This window comes from Malania oleifera, chromosome 1 (genome assembly GCF_029873635.1).
Source record: "Malania oleifera isolate guangnan ecotype guangnan chromosome 1, ASM2987363v1, whole genome shotgun sequence".
In the NCBI taxonomy this organism is placed as follows: Eukaryota; Viridiplantae; Streptophyta; class Magnoliopsida; order Santalales; family Ximeniaceae; genus Malania; species Malania oleifera.
In genome coordinates, this window is record NC_080417.1 from 143,233,494 (window position 1) to 143,260,581 (window position 27,088).

The 27,088-nt window shown below is 37.6% G+C and overlaps 1 protein-coding gene and 1 non-coding gene across 3 annotated transcripts in view; one reads left to right on the top strand and one right to left on the bottom strand.

The window, feature by feature from the left end:
- The window catches only part of LOC131157826 (alpha-amylase-like), a 40,143-nt gene that overhangs the window by 3,158 nt on the left and 9,897 nt on the right, over positions 1 to 27,088 (top strand). The window lies entirely within an intron of this gene.
- LOC131147428 (small nucleolar RNA R71) lies at positions 7,015 to 7,120 on the bottom strand. Its single transcript, XR_009134808.1, has one exon. It is a non-coding gene; the product is annotated as a small nucleolar RNA R71 (small nucleolar RNA).

Sequence of the window (27,088 nt, forward strand, 5' to 3'; positions counted from 1 at the left end):
CAATAAGAAAATGAGAGAACCATCATCAAGTTCTTTCACATACATGCAGCAATCATACTCACCTCTTATAGCCTATTTAGATCATATAGAAATCAAACCGTTTGTACCCTTGCCTCGGAAACTGTTTCAGTTCATAAAGAGACTTCTTCATTTTGCAAACTAAGTGCTCTTGGCTGGGTTGGCTGAGTTCCTCTGGCTGTACCATATAGATTTGCTCCTCCAAGTCATGATGGAGAAATGTTGTCTTCATATCCATTTGTTCCAAATATAGGTCATAATGAGCCACTAATCCTAGCACTACCTTGATGGAAGTGTGTTGGACCACAGGTGAGAAGATCATCTACTCCATTTTTCTGTGAGTATCCCTTTACCATTAACCGTGCCTTGAATTTCTCTTATTCTTTTTCTAAAATTGCTTCCTTCTTCCTATATACCCATTTGCAACCTATCACCCTTTCTCATTTGGGGGTTCCACGAAATCCCAAATCTGATTCTTTTGCAACGGCTTCATTTCCTTAATCATAGCACCCATCCACCTACTTTTCTCCTGGCCTTGTACTGCCTCTTGAAAAGTAGCTGGATCCTTGCAATTGGTAATGAAAACATAAGATACCAGATCATCAAATCCATACCTGGGGGTGGTTTGATAGTGCGTATGGATCTCCGTATAGGAACACTGTCAACTTGTTGGTTTTACGAACTAGAACTCGCTGTAACCGAGAGACCAAGTTCGTTGCCCTGAGTTTCTAGCTCCACCTGCACAACATGCTCATCATTGTTTCAGTTTTCTGGCTCCTGTTTCTCTTCATCATCTTCTTGAGTACGCTTCACCATAGCATTTTCATCGAAAATTACGTCACTACTAATCACCACCTTGTTTGCCATTAGATCCAACAGCTTGAACCCCTTCACACCTTTCTGATACCTTAGAAAAATGTAGCATCTAAACTTTGCGTCAAGCTTCGATCTCTCCTCACTAGATACATGTAAATAGGCTGGACAACTGAAAACCCTTAAACAGTAGTAGTCTACTGGATTACCTGTCCATACATCCTCTGCCACTTTACCCTTTAGTGATACTAGAGAACTTCTTACAAAGGACTTAGAAGCTCCGACTAGTTCTGCCTCTTGACTTACTAACCATATCCTTATATAGATGAGGAGAGAGGGAGTATGCCTTGACATCTTGGTGACTCGCTCTAAAAATGAGCAGCGCGAAGGATATCTTAGGTATAGGAATTTAGTCGTGTAATAATTAGCCCAAGGGCCAGATCGTCTTCTCAGGGAATGCAGTTTAATTCCAAACTTTGTGTAAATCCAAAAGAAAATAAGAAAAGAAAATTTTACCGAACATAGTTCAGATTCGGTTTCTTGGATTTTTGAGATTTTTGTGACGAAATTAAAACATAACTTAAGAACCTAAAATTAAAACATAAATTAAGAACCTAATGCGCATAAAATAATAATAAACGAATGACGGTAATCAATTCCAATTCTGACAATAAAAAATACTATGTATGAAAATTCCGAACAAAAACCTAAAGATCAAAACTTTATTAACCAAATTAAGCTTTCAATCACTAAATCCTCATTCAAATATTACTAAAGAAATAATCAAACAAATTCTTAAACAAAATTAAACTAAACTCAATGATAGGCTTAAACAAAATATTTAACTAACACTTGAACAAAACAACCCATTAAATAAAATAACCAAAGAAAATCTCGAGCATAAATAAGCCTAACAATACTTAAACAAAAATACTCAATTCACTAATCATCCCAAACTAAATGTTAAAGTAAGTATGACAATGATAATGGAGTAGTACAAAGGAAATAAGCAGAGGCAAATTAAACTCACAATAAAATAACTCAAATAAAAATACCAACTTCAACAATAATTAAAAAGGATTAAATTTATACAAACCGTTAAAATAAAATCAAAGTGAAAAAGTACGATGACAAAAAGAGAAGAGCAAGGGAAAAGAGAGAAAGAGAATGGGGGAGAGAGAGAGAGAGAGTTGCAGTTGCTGTGTGTGGCGCCTCCTCCCAGCCCAAAAGAAAACCTCTAGTATTCCCTCTCACCCTAACCTACTCCCCCCTTAAAAGTAAAAACCTAGCCTCCATTTTTTGACTATTCAAAATTGCCATCAAAAGCCCCTTTGTTGACTTTTCAAAATTGCCATGGAGAGAGAAAGGCCTAGCGCCTCATGGAGACTCAACTCCCAGCCCAGCACCAATGCACGCTCCATGCATGGCTGAGTCAAATCAAGTTTTTTTTTTGTTGTTGTTGTTTTTTTTTTTTTTTCGTTTTCTTGTTTCTTTTTTGGTTTCCCAGCCCGGCCTCTCTTCAGCTCGGCCTCTCTTTAGCTTCCTTTTAATGCTGCCAGCCCACGCACGCCCATGCATGGCCCTTCATGCTAGTTTCGAGACATGGCCCAGTTCACCACCAGTCTCTTCATGCATGACTCGACGTCTTCATTTTCGTGCATGGCTTGAGACAATAAGTTCATGGCCTCTCCAAATTTCCAAAAATTATCCCGCGATAATTAAACATGAGTATTTGTAAATTTGCAGTAAAAATAGGATAATTTTCTTAAAGTTATCAAACAAGCTCAATGTTAAAATATGGAACATAATCAAGTGTTTAATTAAAATTTATAATCTTTAATGCACGATTTTAAACGCCTAATTACGTAACTTTGACGCATAATCACACCCCCCAACTAACGTTTTGATAGTCTCTAGTAAATAACGTGAATGAAATCCAGGGCGGTACCCATGAACACTAATTCCAATGAATATTAAATGAATGCACCTACGACCCAAATATACCATTTCACATACGGGAATTTCACCAGATTACACACAAGCTCATTCATACACTATTGGACATAGTGTATAGTTTTAGTCCCACATCGGAATGTTAGGATTACCTCACCCTCTTGTATAGCTATACATATACATCTCCAAGTTGTAAGCAAAATACACAAAGTGAAATTCACTTCCTCTTGTATAGTTTTCTCTCTTTTACTTTCTTCTTACACAATTCATGCAACTCCGAAGCAAGTCATTCATGCAAGTTTCATCATTATATAACCATTAATAATCGTATACTCACATAAAATTAACTAGCAATTACAATTCAGAGTTAATGTAGCCATATAAATTTGAGTATAAATAGGTGAAATCTCGAAACATATGTAATGTGTAAGATTCGTTACACCCAAGATTCCAGTGGACACCTATAAAACGGTTGTTTTAACTCGTCTTAACTGGTATATCCTAAAAAACACTAAAAAATGATGAGTTCACTTATCATATGTGAGGAGGAGTGTCATGATCAAACATCTCACATATTGTAAGGAACAAACGCTAAATGTAAGGAGTGGACTAGTCTGAAAAGGATCCAGCCTATTTAAAAAGCGTTGGGTCCTTCATTCTAGTATCTTCTCACCTACTCGCTATATCCAACCAAGACCACTGTAGATCAACTTATTCACAAACCAGACGTGAATACATCTAAGGCATTAGGCGGTTGTAGAGTTTTCATATTTAGAGAACATGTGTCGTGTCCCTGACTTTTTATTATAATTGTGTGGAGCAGGTATTAATCTTTCACTTCATTCTTGTGCATTTCTGTTTCTCTTTTTCTTTCTTCTGCTCATTCTTCAATTTCTGCCTTTTCATGGTCTGTTAGGACATTCATTACACTTCTTTTATTGTCTTCATGCCACCCATTTGAATTAAGCTCGAACAGTAGTCCATGAGTTAAGTCTATTTCTAGGGGTGACTCAGCCTTCACATCTTGAGTAGGCTATAAGATCTAAGTTTCTATCTCCCCACTAGATGTCACCTCTAGGTTAGTGAGTCAAAAACATCGACTAGTGTACAACGAGTATCTAGAAAAGAAAGGGAAAGTTGAGTTTCATGAATTTTGAGTTGACGTCAAAACTCAAAAGAACGATAAATGACTCAACAGTATCTCACAAGGTGTCAAAGTCGTCACAGGCGCTCTCTCAGTGCTCACAAGGAACCCTAAGTGCTACAAGTCACGTGAACGTGTATTTTCAGTCTCATGAGATACCATGTAAATACATGAGTTTATATAGCCAAATTAACACGAATGAACTACCAGTCAACTTTCATGGAGTTACAATTCCTAGATTAGTCATATAAAGAGAAACTATACATAAATAACCCAAGTGTGTAATCATTCATATTCAATATATATATATATATATATATATGTATGTATGTATATATATTTTGCTGTAATAAAAAAACTCATCACATTGTCACATACAAATTCTCACCCCCCCCCCCCCACCCAACTAAAGCGAAACATTGTCCTCAATGTGAAAGCATGAGAGAAATAGAAAAGATGTGCACAGAGGAAATAGGCCAATAGAAAAACATGGAAAATCACTACCAACTAAAGCAATAGAAAAAGAAAAGAAAAATGCAAATAAATAAACAAATAAAACAAAAAGAAAAAAAAAAGTAATGGAAGAGAAAGGTCAGAAGACTTCCCTAGGGTCTTGCAGAAGCAATACCTCTTCATTTGGATCGAAGGGAGTCCTGAAAGGCTTGAGCCGCTGTCAATTGACCGTGAAGTTGTTACCATTCTTTGGATCCAAAATATCTACTGTGCCATGAGGGTGAATTTGTTTAACGATGTGCGAGCCACCCTATTGGGACTTTAGCTCTCTAGGAAACAAATGTAATCTGGAGTCGGAGAGAAGAACTTGCTGATTCGGGAAAAGTTGTTTATCCTTGATTTTCTTGTCATGCAGCAACTTCATCTGCTTCTTTGCTAAGCGAGCCTTGTCATAAACTTCCCTCTAGGATTCTCTAAGTTCACACGCCTGCAACTTTCTCAAACTTTTGGCATCATCAAGTGAAACATTAATCTATTTTATAGCCCATAGTGCATGATACTGAATCTCAACAGGTAAATGACATACCTTACCATAAACTGACCTGTAGGGGAACATCCCTAAATTTGTCTTGAATGCAGTTTGGTAGGCCCAGAGTGCATCAACTAGTATATCTGACCAGTCTTTTTGATTAGGACAACCTGTCTTCTCAAGTATGATCTTGATCTCTGCAAAGAACTTACGCTTATCCTGAATTACCCCATGTTCTGGCGTTCGGTCGGTGACAAGGTAGTTCACAATATCATCAAACCAAGGGGCACGTGACATGTAGGTGATAGGATAGATGATGTCAGCATCTAACATTTTCAACACTTCTTTTTTTACGACCTCCGTCATGGTTGGATTTAGTCTCCGCTGCGCATCACGAACTGGTATTGCATCTATGTCCGTGGACTACCTCTCTGATTCTGGAAACTCTCTAATCAAGGAAACTTTTTCATCAAATACCTCAAGCTGCTCGGAAGATTCACTCTTAAATGCACCATCAGAATTAAATGCTGACAATAGCTCTGAAATATCCAAGTCATCTACCACATCAACTGCATATATCTCTGAATCATCATACCCAGTTGGTGTCTTGTGAGCATTGAACATGTTCATCTCTAATGTCATATTTCCGAACGTGAGCTTCAGTACTCCGCTTCGACAATTAATCAAGGCATTAGAAGTAGTAAGGAATGGTTGTCCAAAAATAACAGGTGCCTGGTATATGGTGGAGACAGGCTGCTGCATATCCAAGACTACAAAGTCCATTGGGTAGTAGAATTTGTCAACTTGAACTAATACATCTTCAATAACGCCTTGTGGAGCTTTTAATGATCTGTCTGCCAACTGTAGTATCATGGATGTTTTCTTCAGCTCACCTAACCTTATTGCTCGTATACTGAAAATGGCAGCAAGTTAACACTGCTCCCCAAATAAAGTAAAGCTCTCCCAATACGAGATTCGCCTATCGTAATGAAAATAGTGGGAGAACCGGGATCTCTGAGCTTTTGAGGAGTTTGACTCAATATCAACTCACTGGCTTGCTCGGTCAAGAAAGCTTTCTTCTTTATGTTCAGTTTCCTTTTCACTGTGCACAGATCCTTCAAAAATTTTGCATACACAGGAACTTACTATATGGCTTCCAAAAGTGGGATATTAATCTCCACTTGCTTGAAGATTTCTTGAATTTCATTGTGATATTTGTTCTTTTGACCAGTTGTTAACCTCTGAGGATAGGGTACGACAGGTCGGTACTCCTTACTAGTCTCACCCTCCACATTAACTGACTTCTTTGAATCTGAGCTTGCTTCATCTGATTTTTCTTTTGCTTCATTTGTCTTAGTTGCAACATCAGGTGTTGGGGCAACTATTTGTTGATTAATGGGTATCTCAAAACGGGAAACTTCTTTTCCGCTCTTCAAGGTAATAACAACCTTCGCCGTTTCAATAGAATCCCCTGAAACAGTATGCACTGGTTGTTGTCATTGTCGGTATATCTGAGGATTAGGCTGAGGTTGTGCTGGAAATTTCTCTTTTTCTAAGGTATTCAGCTGTGTACTTATCTTATTAATAGTCTCTCTCAGTTCATTGATGGCTTGAGTATTCTGACTGTCGGTCGTGGTCGTGACGTGAATCTGCATGAATTGCTGAAACATATTCACCATCTGCGTCATACGATCATCAGAAGATTTTATTGGTGGAACAGGAGCTACATTAGATTGAAATCCTGGAGGTGCGTAACTCTGAGAGATGCAGCTGATACTGCTGTTGAGGAACTGCAACTAGATGATATAGCGGCAGCGGAGGTGGTGCATAAGACTGAGGATGTTGCTGAAACTGTGAGGACGATGGACCAGATTGATCATTTCTCCATAAGAAGTTTGAAGAAGTCAGCATTTGACAGACTTTGAGTTGGCCTGCACCACCTTTATTAGAACTGATGAGTATATCAAACTTCGCTTATTTCCTTTTTCTTTGAAGGATAAGGCGAAAATCTGGTTTAACTTGTTGATGCCTAACTCTATTAATAGTTGGATTGATATGCAGCGTGAGTTCTTACACAAATTCTTTTCTTTTCAGAGAACCCAGTACCTGCAGGAGCAGATCAGTCAATTTATGCAGAATGGTGACGAGACCTTTCAAACTTATTGGGAGAGGTTCAAGGATCTGATAAATATCTCTCCACATCATGGGTTCAAATCCTAGAGGTTAGCCAATTATTTCTATACAGGTTTTACTTTTGAATGCAAACAGTTTGTCCAGAATATGTGCAATGGAGAATTCTTCAGAAAGGAATCGAATCAGGCACTGTCATCCCTCGACTACTTAGCTGAAAATGCCAAACACTGGAATACACAATATGATTGGGCGCCAATGGCAGTACAACCTCTTAGTACAATCGGTGGTGGAGGTAAATATGAGGTCAAAGAGGAGAATGATCTCCAGGTTCTTGTTGCTGCGTTGGAAAGGAGGGTAGAAGAATTAGAAAATGAGAGTGGTTCTGATAAGATGCAATCAACAAATTGGGTTAACAACGCTCCAAATCAGCCATTCTCGAACACCTGCAATCCGAGATGGAGGAATCACCTGAATTTCTCATGGGAGAATGATCAATCTGATCCATCTTTTTCATAGTTTCAGCAACCTCAGTCTTATGCACTACCTTTGTAGCCAACATATTGTCCAGTTGCTCCTCCGCATCAGTATCAGCCACAGTAGTTCTATCAGAGCTACGCACTTCCCGAATTTCAATCTAATGAAGCTCCTGTTTCATCGACGACATCTTTTGAGGATAGCATGACACAAATGGATAATACACTCCAAGAATTTATGTAGATTAACACTTAGACCATGAATGAATTGCGAAGCACCATCAATGAGTTAAACACCGATTTGACTGAGTTGAGCATGACATTGAATACCCTGGAAAAAGAGGAATTTTTGGCACAACCTCAGTCTGATCCTCAGGTATACTGACAACAATATCAACAAGTACATGATGTCTCAGGGGATCCTCTTGAGACAGAGAAGGCCATTAGTACTCTGAGAAGTGAAGAAGAAGTTCCCCGACCTGAGATATCCATCAACAGACAAACAGTTGCCTTGACACCTGAAATTGTAATTGAGATAGATGAAGCTAAAGAAGAATCAGAGGAAGCTAGCTCGGAATTGAAGGAGCCGTCATCCCAACCAGATATTCAAGTGCAAGTGATAGCCATGGAACCGTCATTATTTACTGTAGTGAATGTCAATGATTGCAATGCCGAAGCAAATATCTGCAACGACAAGGTAATTGGTGCACTAAATGAAGAAGTTGAGCAAAATAGTAAAAATTCAACTTTCAATGAATCAGTTAAAAATTTTAATGTTGATGTTTTTGAAAAACTAAAGGTAACTATTCCGACAACTTTTCCTTAAAAACCAGTTTTTAAAGAAGTAAATTTCTTGGAAAAATACTGAATAAAAATCCTTTCTTGTTAAAGCAAGAAAGTCAATTTGCACATGTATTGTCTGGTATTTTGAAGAGCATTAATTCATTTGAGGCTACTTTCGTACATGTAATAAGATTGATTCCTTGTGGCGGCTCAAATTTGGAGATCCGCTAGTTCAATTTATAAAATTGCCCCCACAAAATGAAATTCCTCCAGAGCCTCTGCTAGACAGACTGTGATGTTTTTCTTTCCTTTCTTTTCATTTTTTTTTACTTTGTTTTATTTTTAGTTAATTTTTAGGTACATTTTTCCTTAGTTTCAGTTTTTCTTTTTCCTTACTTTTCTACCCAGGTATGTCTCTACTTCCCTCCTTATCGTCTCTTCCGTCTCCCCTATGCTTTTACATTGAGGAAAATGTTTCACTTTAGTTTTTTTTTTTTTTTTTTGGGGGGGGGGGGTGGGGATGAGAAAATACACTGAAAAGAAAAATTTGAATATAGATGATTAGGGCATTATTAACACTGATTTATACTCTTTACATACTTGCATATAACATAGAAGTTACACACTTGGGTTATTTATGTGTAGTTTCCCTTTATAGGACTAATCTAGGAATTGTAACTCCATGAAGGTTGATTGGTAGTTCATTCGTGTTAATTTGGCTGTATAAACTTCTGTATTTACATGGTATCTCATAAGACTGAAAATACACGTTCACGTGACTTGTAGCATTTAGGGTTCCTTGTGAACACTGAGAGAGCGGTCATGGTGACTTTTACACCTTGTGAGGTATTGTTGAGCCATTTATCGTTCTTTTAAGTTTTAACGTCAACTCAGAGTTCATGAAACTCAACTTTCACTTTTTTTTTTTTTTTTCCGGATATTCTTTGTACACTAGTCTCGATTTTTGACTTACTAGCCTAGAGGTAACATCTAACGGGGAGATAGAAACCTAGGTCTTGTAGCCTACTTAAGATATGAAGGCTTAGCCACCCCTAGAAATAGACTTATTTCATGGATTACTATTCGAGCTCAATTCACATGAGCGGTATGAAGACAGTAAAAGAAGTGTAATGATTATTTTAATTGACTATGAAAAGAAAGAAATTGAAAAATGAGCAGTAGAAAGAAAAAAGAGAAATAGAAATGCACAAGAATGAAGTGAATGATTAATACCTACTCCACACAACTACCACAAAAAGTCAGGGACATGACACATGTTCTCCATATATGAAGACTCTTCAGTCGCCTAATGCTTCAGATGTGTTTACGCCTAGTTTGTGAATAAGTTGATCTAAGGTGGTCTTAGTTGGATATGGCGAGTAGGTGAGAAGATGCTAGGGTGAAGGATCCGACACCTCACAAATAGGTTAGATCCTTTTTCACACTAGTCCACTCCATACATTTAGTATTTTTTCCTTGCAATATGTGAGATGTTTGATCATGACATTCTTCACATATGACGAGTGAACCCATCATTTTTGAGTGTTTTTGAGGATATTTTAGTTAGACCGAGTCAAAACGACCGTTCTGTAGGTGTCTATGGATATCCTGGGTGTAACGAGTCATACACATGCCTCGAGATTTTGCCTATTCATACTTGAATTCATACGGCTACATTAACTCTGAATCGTAATTGCAGGCTAACTTTATGTGAGTATACTGTTCTTAATGACTATATAATGATAAAACTTGCATGAATGACTTGCTTTGAAGTTGCGTGAATTGTATATGAATGAGCTTGTGTATAATCTAATGATATTCCCGTATGTGAAATGATATATTTGTGTCGCATCTGCATTCATTTAATATTCATTGGAATTAGTGGGTACCGTCTTGGATTTCATTCACGTTATTTGCTAGAGACTAGCAAAACGTTAGTTAGGGGGTGTGATTGCGCGTCAAAGTTGCGTAATTAAGTATTTAAATGCATTAATTAAATGTCACTATTTTAATTAAATACTTAATTAAGTCCTATATTTTAATCATTGAGCTCATTTGATAATTTTAAGATAATTATCCTATTTTTTTCGGAGATTTACGAATATTCATGTTTAATTATCGCAAGATAATTTTTCAAAAATTTGGAGAGGCCATGCATTTAATGTCTCGGGCCATGCATGCAATAACAAGGAGACATGGTCATATGCAAAATAATGTAAATTGAGGTGTTGAGTGCAAAAATGAAGCTAATCGGGCGATTATGGACAGTTTCGACACTATTTTGTAATCTGGACATAATTCTCTCATTCGAGCCCTGATTGAGATAATTCAAGATGCTACGGAATGCTAAAAAAAACTCAACAATTTTCATGTTTTGAGTTTTAAGAGATATATGCTGTAAGAAGGTTAAAATCGGGCTTGAAAGTGCAAGGCAGACCATGTGTTTTTGAATTAAAAGGAAAAGCCCATGTGTGAGGCCCATGATGTGACCATGTGGGAGGCCATGCGCATAAGACATGCGCTGGAATAAAGGGTCAGCCATGCTTGGGGGTTTCCTTATTGGTTTGGAAGGCATTGAATGTAAAATAATTTTGAAAAGTCAACAAAGGGGGGCTTTATTAGTTTATTATTTCTTTAGGTTTAAAGGTAGGGTTTTTCTTTTGGGATGGGGGGAGTCTTGTTTTTCTTCCTAGGAGGCATGTGCAGCAGGGAGTCTCTCTCTCCTCACGGCCTTCAACTCTCTCTCTCTTTAGCATTTAAATATTTATTTAAGTTCATTGTTAATTTTAGTTTTTTTATTTATTTAAAGTTTGTTGGAATTTCAATGATTGTTGGGTTATTTTCATTATTAAAATTTGGTTGTTTTTTTTAATTATTTAAAGTTATTGTTTTGAGCAATTTTTATTGTGCGATGGTTATTTTATCATTTTGTTTTAATTTATTATTGTAATTGAGATTTTTATGGTAGGATAATTAGTTTGAGTAGTAAAGTTTTATTTTTAATATCTGTTCAAGGTAGTACTTAAGTTTAATTCATTGTTGAAGTCTTGTTTAATTTATTTTAATGTTGAAGTCTGAGTTAATTTATTTCTCTGCTTTGTTTGCATCTATGGTTGGATTCAGTTAAATTTTTGTTTACGTTATTGATTGGGTTAATTTTAGTTTTTGAGTTCATGTTTGATTGGTGATTTCAAGGTTGAATGCCTTAGTTGCGTGATAAAGTTACCATTTTTAGGCGTTTGTCTGAAATTTCGAACGTATGATTTATTTCGTGTCTGAATGGTTAACGTGGGATTGTGTTATGCATTTAATTTTGTTATCGTCTATCTTATTGTGCCTGTTTCCCATTTCTTATCGTTAATTTTGTGCGTGTTAGGTTTATAGTTTAGATCTTGCGTCGTTTTAATTTCATCACAAAAATCTCACAAATCCAAGAAACCGAATCTGAACCATGTTCAGTAAACTTTTCTTTTCTTAATTTCTTTCGGGTTTACACAAAGTTTAGAATTAAATTGCATTCCTTGAGAAGATGATATAACCCTTGGGTTAATTATTACACGACTAAACTTCTATACTTGAGATAGCTTTCGCGCTGCTCATTTTTAGAGTGAGTCAAATTTTTGGTGCCGTTGTCGGGAAATGCCAGATTTAGTTTCAAACTAAAGTTTTTCCCTTTTATTTTTCTTTTCTTCATGAAAAAAAAAGTTTTGAAAAAAAAAACAAAAAAATATGACTGCAACACGCACGTTTATGGGTTTTTTGCAGCCTACACGCACCACCACACCTTCTTGTATTGCTTTACCACACGACGCACCGAATTTCATGATTAAGCTTGGGTTGTTGTCAGTCATACCCCAATTCCACGGGGTAGATTCTAGGGTGGTGCATAAGACTGAGGAAGTTGCTGAAACTGTGAAGATGATGGACCAGATTGATCATTCCTCCATGAGAAGTTCGGGTGATTCCTTCATCCCGGATTATAAGTCTTCGAGAATGGCTGATTTTGAGATTTGTTGACCAAATTTGCTGATTGCATTTGATCAGATCTACTCATGCAATACTGGTAGAAACGGACAATCCTAAATCTTATGGTTAGAATATCACAAATATATCATACCTCCATCGATTTCGCAGCTTTCACTTTTTCTTACTCCATAACTTCTATTTTCATAGACAAAGCAGTAACAAGAGCCTATAGATTAGTCTCCTCTTTGACCTTATATTTACCTCCACCACCGATTGCTCTGAGAGGTTGTGCTGCCATTGGTGCCCGATCATATCATGTGTTCCATTGTTGGGCACTTTCAGCTAAGTAATTAAAGAATGATAGAGTCTGATTCGATTCCTTTCTGAAGAATTCTCCATTGCACATTTTTTGGACAAACTGTTTGCATTAAAAAGTAAGACCTGTATAGAAATAATTGGCTAATCTCCAGGATTCGAACCTGTGATGTGGACAGATATTTATCAGATCCTTAAACCTCTCCCAACAAGCCTGGAAGGTCTCGTCACCCTTCTGCATAAATTGACTGATCTGCTCCTGCAGGTACTGGGTTCTCTGAAAGAAAAGAATTTGTGTAAGAACTCACGCTGCATATCAGTCCAACTATTAATAGAGTTATGCATCAATAAGTTAAACCAGATCTTCGCCTTATCCTTCAAAGAAAAAGGAAATGAGTGGAGCTTGATATACTCATCAGTTCCAATAAAGGTGGTGCAGACCAATTCAAAGTCTGTCAAATGCTGATACTGACTCTCAGAATCTACCACGTGGAATTGGGGTATGACTGATAACACCCTAGGCTTAATCATGAAATTTGGTGTGTCATGTGGCAAAGCAATGCAAGGTGCGGTGGTGCGTGTAGGCTGCAAAAAATTCATAAGCATGCGTGGTGCAGGTGCAGCCATATTTTATTTTATTTTGAAAACTTTTTTTTTTTTGTTCATGAAGAAAAGCAAAATAAAAGGGAAAAACACTAGTTTGAAACTAAATTTGATATTCCTCGGTAACGGCGCCAAAAACTTAACTCACTCTATAAATGAGCAGCGCGAAGGCTATCTCAAGTATAGGAGTTCAGTTGTGTAATAATTAGCCCAAGGGTCAGATCGTCTCCTCAGGGAATGCAGTTTAATTTCAATTTTGTGTAAACTCGAAAGAAATTAAGAAAAGAAAAGTTTACTAAACATGGTTCAGATTCAGTTTCTTGGATTTGTGAGATTTTTGTGATGAAATTAAAATGACGCAAGATCTAAACTATAAACCTAACACGCACAAAATTGACGACAAGAAATGGGAAACAGACACAATAAGATAGACGATAACAAAATTAAATGCAAAACACAATCCTACGTTAACCATTCAGACAGGAAATAAATCCTACGTTCGAAATTTCAGACAAACGTCTAAAAATGATAATTTTATCACGCAACTAAGATATTCAACCTTAAAATCACCAATTAAACATGAACTCAAAAACTAAAATTAACCCAATCAATAACGTAAACAAAAATTAAACTAAATCCAACCATAGTTGCTAACAAAACAAAGAAATAAATTAACTCAGACTTCAACATCAAAATAACTTAAACAAGATTTCAACAATAAATTAAACTTAAGTACTATCTTGAACAGAGATTAAAAATAAAACTTTACTACTCAAACTAATTATTCTACCATAAAAATCTCAATTACAATAATAAACTTAAACAAAATGATAAAATAACTATCGCACGATAAAAATTGCTCAAAACAAAAACTTTAAATAAAAAAAACAACCGAACTTTAATAATGAAAATAACCCAATAATCATTGAAATTCCAACAAATTTTAAATAAAAAAAACTAAAATTAACAATGAACTTAAATAAATATTTAAATGCTAGAGAGAGAGAGAGAGAGAGAGAGAGAGAGAGAGAGTTGAAGGCCGTGGGGAGAGAGAGACTCCCTGCTGCGCACACCTCCTAGGAAGAAAAACAAGACTCCCCCCACCCCAAAAGAAAAACCTTACCTTTAAACTTAAAGAAATAATAAACTAATAAAGCTCCCCTTTGTTGACTTTTCAAAATTACTTTACATTCAATGCCTTCCAAACCTACAAGGAACCCCCCAAGCAGGGCCGACCCTTCATTCCAGCGCATGTCTTATGCGCATGGCCTCCCACGTGGTCACATCATGGGCCTCACACATGGGCTTTTCCTTTTAATTCAAAAGCACATGGCCTGCCTTGCACTTTCAAGCCCGATTTTGACCTTTTTACAGCACATATCTCTTAAAACTCAAAACATGAAAGTTGTAGAACTTTTTCTTAGCATTTCGTAGCATCTTGAATCGTCTCAGTTGGAGTTCGTATGAGATAGTTATGTCTAGATTATGAAATAGTGTCGAAACTGTCTATAATCGCCCAATTAGCTTCGTTTTTGCACTCAACGCCTCAATTTACATTATTTTGCATGACTCGGTCTGCTTGTTATTGCATGCATGGCCCGAGACATTAAATGCATGGCCTCTCCAAATTTTCAAAAAATTATCTTGCGATAATTAAACATGAATATTTGTAAATCTCCGACAAAAATAGGATAATTATCTTAAAATTATCAAATGAGCTCACTGATTAAAATATGGGACATAATTAAGTATTTAATTAAAATAGGGACATTTAATTAATGCATTTAAATACTTACTTACATAACTTTGACGCATAATCACTTGGCAAATTCTTTTTCCTTTATTTCCTTTACAAAAGCCAAAACAATATGCATCACACCTTTTGCTTTTTCTGAAGTAAAGCTTACAATCGGATAAAGCAAAAGCTTACGTGAAGACACAAAGTAAAAGCTTACACACTGACAAAGACATAAAGCAAAAGATTTCACATTGATAAGGTCATAATGCAAAAGCTAAAATAAGCGGCCATGTGATCAAGTCAGGGGTCTGATTAGGGCTTGTGTTTGGCTCTGTAGTCCTCTTCATCTTCTTCAGGATAAATTGCCAGGGCCTCCAGGTCATCAATGCCTCCATTGATACCAGTCTGTTCCATGTAGTGAAGTGTCAGCCTATTTGTGAGATATATGCTATAAAAATGAGGGAACAATATGGGGTAATGAGTATTTTTGGCACTTCCGTCATCTTGGAAATTAACTGGGTTGAACAGGTCTTGTGATATCTTGTCTGGATTAACATTGTTAATATAACAAAGGCTTTTTCTAGTATTGATCCAGTCTCGTGCCGACAAGTGCTAGTCAGTAGAGGGATTTTCCTTGAAACTTCTGATCCTTTCACATACTGGAAAATTGTTAAGAAACTTGTCCCCTTTGTTATTTTGAATTTCACCTTGTAAGTGGAATGTGACAAGAAGATAAGGGAATCCAGTCATGAAGTCGAGGTGTTCAACCCATTGCTGTTCTGTCATGAAAAAAAGAAGCCAGTTTTAAGATGGCCGTACTGCTGAAGCCTTTGTGTATGGTTGGTGAGGAAGGCAAATGTCCATGGTTTGTGGAAGATCATAGCAACACAATAAGATCTTGCAAGATACCAGAGGAGAAGGAAGGCTTCTTTAGGAAAATTGATGTAGTCGCGTTGGGACCCAGAGACCGTTGATGTATGGAAGGAGTGGATGCCAGTCAATGCATTTGATTGGAACATCAACAAGTCCATATTTAGAAAGGAGGATGGATTGCAGACTCTGGATCATTTTATTGTTACTTTTCCCTATTGTATGACGAAGAAGGTCGTCTTGGACTTTATTTGGGAGAGTCTGGACAAGGCTAGAAAGATATCGGTTTGATGAAGATGCCATAAGGAAAAGGACGTAAGGATTGACTGGTCTGGAGAGGAAGTCACTAAGAACATTGTGCTTTCCTTCGATGTGCTTTACCTCAAATTTATACCGCGAGAACCAGTTTGCCTATCTAAGCAATTGGCCTTGTGGTAAGATCTTCTGCCTAAATTGGATCATCTTTGGAAAAGATGACATATCCATTTCGACTGTAAAACTATAGGCGATTAGATGGAACTCAAACTTTTCAATTCCTCTTTTTATTGCCAGAATCTCTTTGAAAGTGAAGTGATAATGTAATTTCGATTCTTTGAAGGCACCGCTCTTGTAACCATAGACATGTCTAGTCCCATCTTTCTTTTCTTCTATTAAAGCTGCACCCCAATAGTAGTCAGCGGCATCAGTCTAAAGGATTCTTTTTCCTTTGTCAGGAATTTGGAGTGGTGGCAGCTTCATAACCATTGCTTTTAAAGCGTGAACTGCTGTGGTATGCTTAGATTCCCATGATGGTGCATCCTTCTTTTTCAAAAGCTGGTATAGAAGTGCAGTGAAAACAAAAGAAGAAGTGATTTTATTTTGTTGAAATTATCAGGGAGTAAGACCTAAGGTGCCCTTAATGCCGTAGAGAGGCTATGTTTGGTCAGGCTTAACTGGCTTCTCTGGTAGTGAAAACAAAAGAACACTTAGACAAATTCATTGCTTCATTTTTTGATAATAGACACAAGACATAGTTATTAGGACTGAATATGTCCATCATATCTAAACAAAGGTAAATAGAAGGTCTATTATTCAATGGTTGTCAGAAGGGGTTCTGAGTTTGTCATTTGAGTAACCATGTCTTCTAAAACCATGCTCAGTCGATCTTCATCCTCTAGTTCTTCCCCAAGATTTTTGTCTTCAACCTTATTCCCTTCTAATCGTTATGATTCTATGTATGAAGTAGATTACCAACCAGAAAATCCAGAAACTAGTCTTGTTCCCCAAACCAAAGATCCCAAAATCACAAACCCATACTTTGTCTATGACAAGACCAAGTATCCTTTGAATCTCCTGAAAAAGTTCACAACAAAGATTGCAATACCAAAGGGAGTGAAGGAGCTTATTGAAGATTCAAACTTTGATTCTCACCAGCTGATGGCAACGGAAGCAGAACAGTTTGTGACTCTGGAATTCGATCATGACTTCCAACGAAAATATCTCAACCAAGGATATGCTCATATACACATGGGGGCCGTCAAGCTCTATTTAACCTTTCACGGGAGGAAAGGTCTCCTAGTCAGCTCCAGAATTGCTTTACTGGATTCCAAGTTCTGCAAGTATGAGCATGCCTGCATCGCTACTATGCAAACAACATTAAACGCAGGAACGGTGAGCTTCGCGATCTTTCCAGACTACTGCATACCTCTGACTGATCCAAGTATGAGAACAACTCTCGAGGTCTAAATTCAAATTGTTGGAGCTCTGCAGATCTTTGACTTTTGTGCGGCCACTCTTCATCACCAGATGGTTTACAGACTACAAAATCATTCCTTTGACCTGGTTGCACCAAAAGAAAATCAGGATGCACTCCTGGTTAACTATGATACCGGTCTCGTTCCTAGTCATGTCCATATTCTCAGACAAAAATCCAGAGAAGAGCTCATCAAACTTCTTTCAAAAGCCTGGATAGCCAAATATGAGCAACTCCATCATATCCCCAAACCAGTCTCCTTCATGATCCCGTTTACAAAACCATGCCAAATGGAGATGTCCATATATCGTTTCCAAAAACCCATGAATCCAAAACTGATTCCCAACCAGTCTTCCCTACCATGATGATTCAGCCATACCACAAACCTCCCATCCATCTAGAAGAGCAAAAGGCAGAAATCAAACCATCATCTCATAATGTCAACTTGGCAGATCCAAATGCATTGGGATCTAATATTCCAATTCCTTATTTCCAAAGAGATGACACTCCTATGTATCAGCCCTACACAAACGACGGACATAAATGGTTTGATGTTGACTGTCTGATAAACCCCATTTATGATTCTGAAGATAATCAGAATAGAAAAAATGGAAAAAGAAAACAGAAGAAAAAGAATTCTCAATAGCGGCTCAAAGAAAGATTTGAAGAAGGAGATCCGGCAGTATGCTTGTTGGGAGAACCATCCGAAAAGTTCGACTACTATGTCAACTATAGAGTTGGATGGCCATATGGATATCCAGAAGAACATTGAGGCGATGATAGTAGGTATCCCTACAAAGGTGATGATGTTCCTCAGGTCAATATGATCAGGACCTCAAACTATGAAAATGATTTTCCACCATTGGAGTATGAAGACCCAAGACTCAAAACAAGACATTCCTAGAAGATTAGAGACCCTGGCATCATCAATCCAAATGGATCCTCTAAGCAAATTTTTGCAGCTGAAGCCACCCTCAACTGGAAATTTGAAAATGCCTTTGCCCATAACAAAATGCTCCAGCAGATTGTTGACAACCAAAGGGAATTGGCAAATAAAGTTGACAACAGATTTGACATCACAACCATTCTCATCGATAAGTGCCAAAGCTAGATCCAAAGAGTCCATGAAGAACTCATGCGGATAATTCAGCACACTTCATCCTTCTCACCTGCTTTTAAGAAAAAAGAAGCAGAAATGCAACACCTCAAAGCTCAACTGAATTCTCTCAAGCAGAGTCAGCAACCACAACACAGATAGACCAAGATTAACCCGTTATTCCCACCAACCAGCTTGGCATTCAGCTCTCCTCAACCAACGTTTCAGCCAATATCAATGCAAGCTTCATTCAGAGGAAGTGATTCCTTTTTGCATCTAAAGAAGAGGCAGCATACGCAATAGCAACCAACCCAAACCGAAAGGGTTGAAACAATGCAAGCCTCATCCGCTAAGAAGAAAGACAAACAAAAGATTGGGGAAACCAGCAGTCATGAACCTAATGTGGGAATTCTGGAGAAAGACAACTCCATCTACAAGCTTCTTTCCAAGCTGGCAACACCTTCCCAAGATTGTCCAAAAGAAATCTTGAGAAAGGATGAAATGCTCCCAGCTCTCCAAATAATGGTGGACGATTCATCCCAATGTTCATCTGAAGAGGTGGATTCATCCCCTAAAGCGGCAATGATGACTCAACCATCCACTCATAGATCGAGATACGAAAATCCCTTTGATGAAGAAGAAATCGAAGACAACATCAACCTCTTTGAAGGAACTTCGTCAGCCAATCCTCCCCAAAGCTCGAATGCTTCAAGTGCAAATGGTCCATCTATCTCCCTCGAAGGACTTCCACCTAATCAATGGCGAAATAAGATTCTAGAACTTCATGCCTGGTGTACGACAGAAATGATGAAAGAAGGAATCACGTTAGAGAAGTCATCACTCGAGCTGTCTCAAAGTTTGTCGGCAGATTAAGAATCTGGTGGATTAACCTTGGAGAATATAGACAGCTTCAACTCTCACAGGTTTCAAGCCTAGATGTGGTCATCTCCCAGATCCTTGAAGAATTTTGTGGAGCATGGGAAGATCACAGTACCCAAGCCCGAGAAGAGTATGTGAAGATTAAATGCTGCTCCCTTAAAAGAAAAGATCTTGAGAAGCATTATAATCTTATCTTTGAAAGGTATTATACTTTGTGCGGACCTAACGACATCAATTTGAAGCAAGCTTACCTGAATAGCTTGCTAGATCCACTTGGAGAAGAAGTGCTTCGAGAACTCTAGATGAGTGGAAAAAGACTAGAGCTCTTTAGGTAAACTCTATCAAAGTGCTCTTGTGAATCTAGATGCACTCTGTAGAAAATACGAGATGTATAAGAGAGTCCAGAAAGCAAGCATAAAAATTACTAAAGAATGCAAGAGGAAGGACCTTCGTATCAAGTGTGAAGGAGATAAACATTGCTCCTGCTCAACAGGAGAACCTAGAGAAGTAGATTTTTCGAACACACATGAAATCCAGAAAGTCGAGACACAAGAAGAAAAAATGGAAGTATCTGAGAAAAAGGAATTATCGAAGAGACCCAAAAATACAAAGATGCTACATCTGCAATTAAAAGGGTCATTATGCAAAAGATTGCCCAAAGAAACAGAAACGAGTAAGACTTGTTCAGATGTTGCACAAGAGCACAGATTGGGACTCTGAGGAGGACATTGAATCGGTATTCTCTCTCGATGATGATCAAAATGATGAGTCAATCCTCGCATTCCAGCAGACATATGAAACAGATGGAGCAACTGATATTTCAGACGATGAAGATGACAAGCTCGAAAGTTTCTAGATCTATGAATGCTCCAGCATTCGACCCATAAAAAATTATGATTGTCCCAACATAACAAAGGAGGATGAAATCCTCAACCTTTGCTCCATCCAAGTGACAATGGCAACTGAGTTCAAAAGAGAATCATATTACTCTAGTAGCTTCATTGTGGGTACTAGCTGAAAAGTACTCAAAGCCTATCAAGGTCATTGCTCTCTTTGATATAGGGTTAGCATGCAGCTTCTTGGATCCCAACTTCCTGCCCAAAGACAAAAGGAAACCGTGTTCCCAAGATTTCAAAATTGCCAATGGAGGAAATTTTGGCGTTTAGAGAAAAAGTGTTCCAATCTACATTAAACTCTATCCTAGTCACTTAATTAAAGCCACATTTTATGGATTCAATTTGCCTGGCAAAGAAATGCTTATTGGGTTCGATATTATCCAACACATGGGCAAGATCCAGTGGACATAACAAGGACTCAAGTTTTGAAAATATCTGCTCCAGTGGACAAGGACTCCAATAGTTTTCCATATCACTCAAATAATGGAAGAAATCAAGGTCTAGCTCATCCAATTTAACTGTGTAGATAATCACAGTGAATTCCTGAAGAAATGCCCAAAGCTGTTATGGAAGAATTCAGAATTCTTTGTCAACCTTCCTTTCAAGAAAAATGAAGACATTAACCCAACGAAGGCAAGTCACAAAAGAATGAACCCAGATCATTATGCATTGGCCCAAGCCAAACTGGTCGAACTACAAGATGAAGGGCAAATTGAGCTCACCAAATCACAATGGGCTTGCAAAGACTTTTATGTCAATAAACGGGTTGAGCAGACGAGAGGAAAACTCAGGTTAGTCATCAACTACCTGCCACTCAACCACTTTCTTGCTGATGATAAATTCCCATTGCCAAATCGGGCTAGTCTCTTTTCACAACTTTCAAAGGTCTAAGTCTTCTCAAAGTTTGATCTCAAAGCTGGATTTTGGCAACTAGACTTTAGCCCAGAAGATAGGCCCAAAATAGCGTTTTGCATTCCAAACTACCACTACCAATGGATTGTCATGCCATTTGGGCTTAAAGTTGCTCCATCTATCTTTTAGAAGACAATGATTAGAATATTCCAGCCCATACTCCATCATGCCCTGGTTTACATTGATGATATCTTATTATTCTCAAAAGATGAGGAGACACATGACAGACTTTTGAATGATTTTAAGAGACTAATCACACGATATGGGATTATGCTGTTTGAAAAGAAGATAATCATTGGAGTTAATATTGTGGATTTTCTTGGTATGAAAATTAGCCAAGGAAAGTACGAACTCCAACCACATATTGCAACATAGCTCAAGTGATGACTTCTCATCTTTCCCCAAAATTTTGAATCGTCTCAATCGGAGTTCGGACGAGAAAGTTACGCCCAGATTACGGAGTAATGCCGAAATAGTCCATAAAACAACGTATGGTAACTTCACGTCCGATTTTGACCTTGATGCAGTTAGTATTTCTCAAAACACAAAACATGAAAATTGTAGAGCGTTTTCTTATATTTTTACGGCATCTTAAATTATCGAAATCAGAGGTCGGATGAGAGAGTTACGCACAGATTACGAAGTACCGTCGATTTTTAGTTTCCAATAATTGCCATGCGATAAAAAATACCAAAAATTCATAATTTACTCAATAAAACCCAAATGTTATAAACATGATACAATGTTAATTTATTGAGATTAATTAGGCATTTAATTAAAAATATAATTCGTAATGCATGAATTAAAACATCTAATTATGCAATTTAAGCGCGTAATCACACCTCCCAACTAACGTTTTGTTAGGCCCTAGCAAATAACGTGAATGAAATCAAACCAGGGGAGAAGCACTAAAATTTCAATACTTATGAAAATTACATGTCATGAAATATGCTTAATGAGTTTAGGAACACAGGACACAGGTTAATCCAAGTTATGTCTCAACTGGAAGATTTATACATCATTTAGTAAAACAACTAAGGTAATGGAGTGTAACAAAGCTCACGTGTACAAGGGAGGATCAGAATTCCAAGATTGACCACTAGCAAACATTAACAGTTTCAAACACAATCAATTAGTCTGAGACAACTGCACGATCTTACTCTAATTCAAAATTATTGTATTGATGACTTTCACACTATTACACTTTAAAAGGCACCCTCTTTCTTGATTAGTTAGAACCCCGGTAGTAGGTTGCGCTACTACAAGGTACCCACTTTTTTGTTTAGGTAGGACCCCGGTAATAGGTAGTCCTTTCCACTACATAATTGTTCCCCTATTTTTATTCCCTTTTTTTGTTTTTGTTTTTTGTTTTTTGTTTTTTTTTTGCAATTGATTCCTGGCTTGTTACTTCTTTTCATTTGCTTCAAACTTTTTTTTTTTATAAGCCATTAGGATATGGTTGATTAGAGTCCCAAACAACTGAAGTGTATATCAACCAGAAACGGTCTAAGGTAGTCTTTCTAAGTCTTCTATCCTGTGTAGTGTGTGTAGCAAGACTTTCAACATCCTTCTCTTGGTTACAACTAAATGAAGTGAATAATGCTCTCTTTTGATTCAAACTTTGATTGCACTACATCTTACATGTTCCATATCATAAAAAAAAAAAAAAAAAATGACATGTAATGTTCACAAATGAGGAATTTAGCATGCTTTGAGCTCAATAACAGTATTTCGCAAAAGGTGGACCTAACTAACATGCAAACATCATATGCAATTTTCACATTGAAATTCTATCACATGCAAGCACACTATTGCACATGCAAATTCTCTCCCTCCAGCTAAAATGTAACATTGTCCTCAATGTGAAAGCATAGGAAAGATGGAAAAGATATGAATGGGGGAAACAACCCAATAGAAAAAAAACAGAATAATAGAGAGTCACAACCAACAAACACAGTAGAAAAAGAAAAGAAAGATGCAAATAAGAACAAATAAAACGAAAAGAAAAAGAAAAACAGTAAGAGAGAAAGATCAGAGGACTCCCCTGGAGTCTTGCAGAAGCAAGAGCTCCTCATGTAAATCGAATGGAGTCATAAAAGGCTTGAGACGCTGGCCATTGACTGTGAAACTGTTGCCATTCTTTGGACCTACAATTTCTACTACGCCATGAGAATGAACTTTTTCAATGATGTACAGGCCACCCCATCGAGACTTCAGTTTCTCAGGAAACAGATGCAATCTGGAGTCATAGAGAAGCACTTGCTGAGCAGGGAAAAGTTGTTTGTCTTTGATTTTTCTGTCATGCAGCAACTTCATCCGCTCCTTTTGCTAAGCGGGCATTGTCGTAAGCTTCCCTCATAGACTCTTCAAGCTCACATACCTGCAATTTCCTTAAACCCTTGGTATCATTAAGTGAAAAGTTAATCTGTTTTTTAGCCCATAAAGCACGATGTTGAATCTCAACAGGCAAATGACATGCCTTACCGTAGACTAACCTGTAGGGAGACATCCCTAAATTCGTCTTAAATGTAGTTCGGTAGGTCCAAAGTGCATCAACAAGTTTTTCTGACCAATCTTTTCGATTAGGTCGCACCGTTTTCTCAAGTATGATTTTGATCTCTCTATTGGCCAACTCAGCTTGACCATTAGTCTGAGAGTGATATGGAGCAGAGACCTTATGGGTCATTCTATACTTTTACATGAGTTTTTCAAACGGTTTGTTGCAAAAGTGCAACCCTCCATCACTAATGATTGCTTTGGGTATGCCAAAATGTGCAAATAACTCATTGAGAAAACAAATAACAACCCTGTGGTCATTTGTTCTACAAGGTATAACTTCCACTTATTTTGAGATATAATCCACAGCAACTAAAATGTAAGATTACCCAAAAGAGTTTAGGAATGGTCCCATAAAATCAATCCCCCAACAGTCAAAAATTTCAAGAGTCAAAATGGGAGACATGGCATTTCATTCTTTGTTGTGATTTTCCCTAATTTCTAACAAGCCTCACAGGTTTTACAAAAATTCTCAACATCTTTGAACATAGTAGGTCAGTAGAGTCCACTTTGCAAAATTTTTGAAACAGTTTTCTTTGTAGCAAAGTGGCCTCCACACGCTCCACTATGACAAAAATATATCACAGAAGTAAATTCATCATCGGCCACACATCTGCGAACCAATTGATCAGAACAATATTTAAACAAATATGAATTATCAAAATACTAGTGTCGTACCTCTGTAAGGAACTGATGCTTATCCTGAGTTATCTAATGGTCTGGCATTTGGTCGGTGACAAGGTAGTTCATAATATCAACAAACCAAGGGGCATGCAACATTGCAAAAAGACGCTCATTAGGAAAATTATCATTTAAGGGAGAAAGGGATACAAATATACCAGATAGTTGCAAACGAGAAAGATTGTCAGCTACAACATTTTCTACTCCTTTTTTATCTCGAATGGTGATGTCAAACTCCTGAAGAAGTAGAATCTATCTGATCAACCTGGGTTTAGCATCTTTTTTTGTCAACAAATATTTTAATGCAGAATGATCAGTAAAAATAATAACAGGAGATCCAATAACATAAGAGTGAAATTTTTCCAAGGCAAACACAACAGCCAACAACTCCTTAGTGGTGGTATAATTTTTATGAGCATCATTCAAGGTACAACTTGCATAATAGATGACAGAAGGCTTGTTCTCAACTCTTTGACCAAGAACGGCCCCAAGAGCAAAATCACTAGCATTAGTCATAATCTCAAATGGCAAGTCGCATCGAGGGGGTTGCATAATGGGTGCCAAGGTCAAATAGTTTTTTAATGTCTCAAAAGCCTGTTGGCATGCATCAGTTCATAAAAATTCAGTCTCAATTTGCAATAAAGAACACAGTGGTTTAGAAATACTACTGAAGTTTTGAATGAAACTCCTATAGAAGCCAGCATGGCCATGGAAAGAACAGATATCCCTCACTGTCTTAGGGACAGGTAATTGGAAAATCAACTCTACCTTGACTCTGTCAACCTCTATACCACGCTCAGAAGCTAAATGGCCAAGTACCGAACCATTACTTACCATAAACTGACACTTTTCTCAATTCAACAACAAGTTTTTTTCTTCACATCTTTTTAGAATGACAGTCAAAATTTTCAAACAGGTATCAAAAGGACTTACCAAACGCAGAAAAATCATCCATGAAAATTTCACACACTTCATCTCATCTAATAACATGTCAAAGAAAATACACATCATGCAATACTGGAAAGTAGCGGGTGCATTGCATAATCCGAATGGCATCCTGCGAAAGGCATAAGTACCAAAGGGGCAAGTGAAGGTGGTCTTCTCTTGATCCTCTTATGTTACGGCAATTTGATAATACCTAGAAAAATCATCCAGAAAACAATAAAAAACATAACCAGCTACTTTTTCGAGTATCTAATCTAGGAAGGGTAACGGGAAGTGATCTTTTTGGCTAACCGAATTCAACTTATGATAATCGATGCACATTCTCCAACCCGTTACTTTCCTAGATGGGATCAACTCTCCACTAGCATTCTCAATGACAGTTAAACCATAATTTTTTGGTACTACCTGTGCCGGACTTACCCACTTGCTGTCAGAGATAGGAAAAATGATGTCAGCAGCTAATAGTTTCAGCACTTCTTTCTTTACCACTTCTTTCATGGTTGAATTCAATCTCCGCTGCGCATTACGAACTAGCCCTGTATCTCCTTCTAGAAAAATATTGTGAGTACAAATTGCAGGATCAATACCCTTGATGTCTGCAATAGTCCAGCCTATTGCTCCTCGATGCTGCCTCAATACGTGCAATAACTTAGTTTCCTGCTTCAAAGTAAGATGAGAAAAAATTACCACAGGGAATGTGCCCTCATCTAGGCCTGATAAAACGTATTTCAAGTTCTCAGGTAGTGGCTTAAACTCAAGTGTAGGGACTTCTTCTTCTGATGACTTCATGACTCTTGGTAAGTCAAGAGTTTCAAAAGTTGGCTTACGCCAACTACTCATAACCTGCATCTAACAACTGAGGGGAACCATCTGTCTCCGTGCACTGCCCTCAGATTCTGTCAACTCTCTAGGCAAAGGAACTATCTCATCAAAAACATCAAGCTACTCAGGAGAGTCATTCTCAAATGCACTGTCAGAACCAAACATTGATAGCAACTCTGAAATATCAAAATCATCTATCACATCAATTGCGCGTACCTCAGAGTCATCACAACCACTAGGCATCTTACAAGCATTGAACACGTTCATCTCCAATGTCATATTCCCGAATGTGAGCTTCAGCACTCCACTTCGGCAATTGATCAATGTATTGGAGGTAGCAAGGAATGGGCGTCCAAGTATGATAGGTGCTTGGGAAATGGTAGAGATAGGCTGCTGCATATCCAAAACCACAAAGTCCACCGGGTAGTAGAATTTGTCGACTTGAACCAATACATCCTCAATAATACCCCGTGGTACCTTCACTGATCTGTCAACCAACTGTAGCACAATAGAGGTCTTCTTCGGCTCACCTAACCTCGACTGCTCATTTATCGAGAATGGTAGTAAGTTCACCCTACTTCCCAAATCAAGTAGAGCTCTCCCAATGCGAGATTCATCGAGCATAATGGAGATGGTGGGAGAACCAGGATCTCTGAGTTTTTGAGGAGTTTCACTCAATATCAATGCACTAACCTGTTCTGTCAAGAAAGTCTTCTTCTTTACATTCAATTTCCTCTTCACTGTGCACAAGTCTTTTAAAAATTTCGCATATGAAGGA